The following is a 5,884-nucleotide window of genomic DNA, read 5'->3' on the forward strand; positions in this document are numbered from 1 at the left end:
TTCTTCTTCTTCTTCTTCTTCTTCTTCTTCTCCTTCTCCTTCTTCTTCTCCTCTTCCTTCTTCTTCCTCCTCTTCTCTCCTCTTCCTCATTCAATCCTCCTCCCTCCTCTTCCCCATCCCCTCCTCCTCCCCCTCCTCCTTCTCTCTTCCTCCTTCTCCTCTTCTTTTTTATTTGAAAAACAGACACAAATGAAGAAATCAAAACTTTTAGTCTAGTGAATTAATAACAAAATTAATAATAATTAATAATTAATTAATAATAAAGAAAGAGCTTTGTAATAATAGTGGAGCTATCTCACCTGCCTAAGCCCTGCTTCTTTATTCTGTCAGCATGAGTGCCCTAGTTAGCTTTCACTGTCAACCTGACAGCCTAGGTAGTGATTCTCTATGCATGTGAGTTCACTGTCACTCTTTTCAGACACACCAGAAGAGGGCATCAGATCCCATTAGGGATGGTTGTGAGCCACCATGTGTTTGCTGGGATAAGGTAGTGATTCTCAACCTTCCTAACGCTGTGACCCTTTCATAAAGTCCCTCATGTTGTGGTGATCCCCCAACCATTAAATTTATTTAGTTGTCATTTCATAATTTTGCTACTGGTTTGAATTGTAATGTAAATAACTGTGTTTTCAGAGACCCCTATGAAAGGGTCCTTAGACACCCAAGGGGTCTAAGTGGTTGAGACAGGAATACCTAACTAGATCAGATTGGCCTGTGAGTATGTTTATGAATTAATTGATTTAGAAGGGTCCAGCCCACTCTAGGCAGGTAGGCCTGGGCTATATATGAAAGCTAGCTAGCATGAGCCTATGCAACATCCAGACAGTAATATCCCCAATCATTCCAGCTGTACTTCTTGTCTGTGAAGTGAGTTCTGTGACCAGAGCTAATAGCAGGTGGAATAGCAAGTGGTCAGCCTCAAGTTCCTGCCTTGAGTTTCCTTTGTGATGGGCTTCAAGTAGGCTAGAATGGATCCTTTTCTCCTATAAGCTGCTTTTGGTTAACTAGAGAATGAAGCCAGAACATTAAGAGTTAGAATTTCAGCTATGCATCTTAAAATAATACAGAAATCAAACAATAGTTGTTTCACTTCAAGTCATTTAATTCTTCCAAAATATGACTTTCTTACCTGTAAAATGGGTACAGTACAGACTCAGAATTGGGCAGAGACAGTCCCTATTGACCATGGACAGAGAAGGGCAGTGATCAGGTTCAATATCTTCTTCAAGGAAGTGGGTGCTCCCAAAGACCTAACTTCCTTTCACTAGGGCCCACTTAAAGTCTTAGAACTGCTCAGTAGTGCTGTCAGCTGGAGACCACACACAAGTTTTGTGAGACACTTAAGATTCAAGCCACAACATACAGTATACATCCTATTGCAACTTTTGTTTCTTCCCTCCCCACTTCCTTTTCTCTATCATCTATCTATCTATCTATCTATCTATCTATCTATCTATCTATCTATCTATCTATCTATCTATCTTATCTATCTATCCATCTATCTATCATTTATCTATTATCTACTTATCTATTATCTATCTATCTATCTATCATTTATCTCTTATGTATTTATTATCTATCTATCTATCTATCTATCTATGTATATATAACATATGGCTCATATTTGCTTTTATGCATGCTTTAATAAGTCATCTATTGGGATAAGTGTAACTTGTTTCTAAAATGTTTCTGCCCTGATATGCTCGCAGAGGAACAGTATGTATGTGGGGTGGTGAGCAGTGCACAGGCAGCCTGGTCCCCGGTCAAGCTCAGGCTTTGAACCCCGGAGATCCAGCAGGTGACTTTCACGCGCAAGGTATTGCAGGCGTTCGGCTACACTCCTTGGACCCCTGGCTCCTGTCACAGCTACAGCCTCCCACAGCACCACCACCTCCCGCCCCAGAGGTGTGTGTGGTCATCAGTCACATAGGAGCAGCACCAAGCCCTCCCACGTGCAAATAAGGTTTCCCCTAGCTCTCAGACCAAGCCAGTGAGAAGTACCAATTGTCAGACCCTGATCCACACCAAAACTGTATATAAGAATCCTATCCAGAAGGAATTAAAAGTATGCGAGAACTACTCCATCATCCAAGAGCTTCTGTCATAAGAGCTGTAACACTTGGGAAGAGGTCTGCTCTCTCAAAACACCGCCTGAAGCTCTGGCACTGGCTAGTCGGCCTCTTGTCAGCCCAGCCCAACCCAACCTTATTCCGTGGAGGGTGGCGTGGAGTAACCGAGATTGTATGGTGGACAGAGGTGGAGCCAACTGCAGCAGCGGGAGAGGCGGAAATGACTTCCCTTCCCTGCTTTCACTCGCTCTCCTTTGTATGAACTCTCGCACCCAGTCGGTCCAGAGATCTCCATAGAAAGCCTCTGGTACACAGGCCCATATATGTATGCATGTTGTGTATAAATGTGACATGCCTGCATGTGGTGTGTGTGTGTATGTGTCCTAGTTTGCTTTAACTGTCAACACGGCCCAGAGCTATGTGAAAATGGAGTCTAAATTGAGGAATTGTCTAGACCGGACTCATCTGTGAGCATATCTCTGGGGAATTCTCTTATAGATGATTAATATGGGAGGGCCCAGCCTACTGTGGGTATACTATCCCTAGGCAGGTGGTTCTGGGCTTTGTAAGAAAGCAAGCTAATCAAGTGGCATCTTGCATGGCTTATGCGGTATTTCTTTGGTTGGGGAGAGTTGCTTCATCAGAGGTAATGTGTGGAACAGCCAGAGGTCCTGCCTTCAGGTTTCTGCCTTGAGTGTCTTTCCTTGACTTCTCTCAGTGATGGATCGTGACCTAGAATAGGCCCTATCCTCTCCAAATTGCTTTTAGTCACCGTATTCATCACAGCAACAGAAGAAACCAGAGCAGTATTCATATGGTGTGCATGGGGGTTGCATATGAATGTGTATATGTGTGGATGTTATTATGAACATGTGTGTGTATGGTGTATGTATTCCCATGTGGGTGTGGGGCCTGTGCTTGTGGGGTGTGTGTGTGTGATTGTATGTGCATGTGGTGTATATATATGTATGTATGTATATAGGGTATGTATATTTGTGTATTTTATTTATGTGCATGTTGGGTGTGTGTGTGATTGTACATGTATGTGTAGTTTGCATGTGTGTATGCTTCTGGGACATGTGTGTCTGTGACTGTATATGTACATGTGTGTTCATGCGGCTTGTGCGAATCCCAGAAGCCAGTTACTTATAACTTTTAGGATTTGTGAAAAGAGCAGGCAGGAAGGCCTGGATCAAAATTGGGTTTCGGTTGGTGTGGCACACTAAGAATGTTCTTAGGAAGACTGGAAAGATACTGCCTCCTTCCAATACTCTAATGCATGTCTCTCATCTAAGGAACGGGAATAATAACGCTGAATCAGTGCTTACTTTCTCTGAGGCTGAAATGAGGTTGCAACAAGTTCCCACCCACAGTAATCTCTCTGTAAATATCTGTTCTACTAGTGAGGACATCTGATGGCCTGTCGTTCAGTTCAGTTTCCTATTTTATACAATATGACAGGTGCCAGAACAGCAGGAGCAGAAGGGAGTCACAAGTGCTCCACTACTGCTCAGTTTCTGTAGCCTCGGAGGCCCAGTGATGCTCCTTTGTAAACTTGTGATGCTGAGCCAGTGTGCTGCCTCCTGCATGCATCCCGGCTGGGAGGAAGGCAGGGATGGTGGCAGTCATGAAATAGAAGCAATGTTGGCAGGGGACGGAAGAGTGTCTGGATGTAGAGTTGAAGATCCAAGCAGTGACTGATCTTGGTGGCTCAGCTCAAGCTTTTAAATAATTCCCAAAGTTTTGGACTACCACTGGAGATTTTAAATGTGAATTTGTCCTAGGAAGATATTGAAATCCAGAAAGCACCCAGAGGACTTCCTGGTTTTTGTATCTTATAACAGGGAATTGGACCAGGGGCCCACAGGTAGCCACAGGAATAGAGATGATGAAGAAAGAGGAAGACAGTCTGGAGAATGGAAATGGGCTAGCGAGACAGAAAAGTTAAAGGTCGGTGGTGCTGGGCAGCACACTCAGGGGGACCCATGACCCTTCCCTTTCTGCATTTGTAGAGCCTGGCTATTCTCAAGCTTGGTCTCTTACATTAGCTCTTGACCAGGGGCCTCCAGTCTTTCCTTGCAGTCTTCGTCTTTCATGTGTTAAATCTCAGTGTCCCCTTTTCCCACCCTATTCTTTTGACACAACTGTAAACTTGCCTGTATTTGTGTACACAGATGTGCTGAACAGTGAGTGTTACATCCTCCCCTAAGTTGGAATGGTGGGCACGGACCCTGTGAGCTTGGGCCATAACAGAAAGTAGGAAATAGTGTTGAGGGAGAAGAGGGCAGGGTGCTGGGTGGCTTTTCTAGTTCCTGGATTGATGGCCACATGGGTGGTGGTATAGTTACTGGGTTTTCGTAGGAAACCAAGAGAGGCCAGTTTTCATAAAGGCTGAAGTCATTGGCAGCGAGCTTGAATTGCTTGACACAGATACATATGGAGATGCCCAATAGGTCCGTTTGATATATGGGTCTAACTTGGGAGAGAAGTCTTTTCCGTTCTTATTTTTCTGGAATCATTCTTTTCTTTCTTTCATGTCTGCATCCTCTCCTACTTCCTCGAAAGCTGTTTTTCATCCTAGTGTGCAGACAGTGTTAGCCAAATCACTCCAAGGATAATGTAGATAATATTCCTTAATCAGTAGGACTGTGTGTGTGTGTGTGTGTGTGTGTGTGTGTGTGTGTGTGTGTGTGTGTGTGTGTGTGTAAGGCCAGAGAGCAGCCTCCCATGTTGTTCTTCGGACCATGTCTACCTTGTCTTTTGCAACAGAGTATTGTTCTGGTCTGGAGCTTACCAATTAGGCTAGGTCGGCTAACAGTGAGCCCCAGAGATTCTCCTGTCTCAGCTTCCCCAGGACTTGGGTTACAAGCATACTTTTGGCTGTTGTTTGTTTTGTTTTTATTTATTTTTTAACTCTGGGATTTGAACTTGTGTCCCTGTGCTTGTAAGGTAAGAAATTCACCGGCTGGTATGTGTCCAGTGGGCCCTTGATGGCTGTACTAGGTTCATCCCATTTCTGGGACAAATACCCTGATCAAAAGCAAGCTAGGGGAAGGAGCAATTAATTTGGCTTGGACTTCCAACTCTCAGTCCATCATTTAGAGAAGTCAAGCTATGAACTTGAAGCAGAAACCGTGAAGGAACACAGTTTTCTGGTTTATTCTTAGGCTTTTGTCTATAGCCCAGGACTTCTTGCAGGGGAATGATGCCACCCATGTTGGGCTGCGCCCATTCGTATCAATTAATGATCAAGATACATCCCCCTCTCCCTCTGACACACAGGCCAATTTGATCTGACCAATCCTTCAACTCAAACTCCTCAGGCACTCTGGATGAAGCTAACAGTTAAGGGTAATTGGGACAGTGACTATTATTCTGCATCTGTGGAAGCAGAGTGGCCCTCACTCCTCAGAGTCTGATGCTGACATCTTCAGACTCAGCTGGTGTTGAATCTCCTGACGGCATTCACTGGTAATAAAAAGCAGATTGACTGTTTCTTCTTTTGATCACAGGAGTAACAATCAATCACGCATCTGTTTGTCTTATCAGCGTGTCAACAGTTCTCTGAACTCCCTTAAATTGTGTCCTTTCGAAACTTCAGTGGCAGATTTCTGTCTCCTCCTTCCACACATACACCCACTGTTTCTTTCTAATAGAAATAATGAACTGTCACCCCCTTCCTTCTGTATGAGTGTCTGCAAATACAGACACAGGACCTAGGAAGAAACCCAGTTATAGAAGAAAGCAAAGGCCTCAACATGTGTCTTCTGAAAAGTTGTAGAATAAACATTAAGACATAAATATGCCCCAATTCA

This window comes from Mastomys coucha, unplaced genomic scaffold, assembly GCF_008632895.1.
Source record: "Mastomys coucha isolate ucsf_1 unplaced genomic scaffold, UCSF_Mcou_1 pScaffold1, whole genome shotgun sequence".
NCBI classification, from domain to species: Eukaryota; Metazoa; Chordata; class Mammalia; order Rodentia; family Muridae; genus Mastomys; species Mastomys coucha.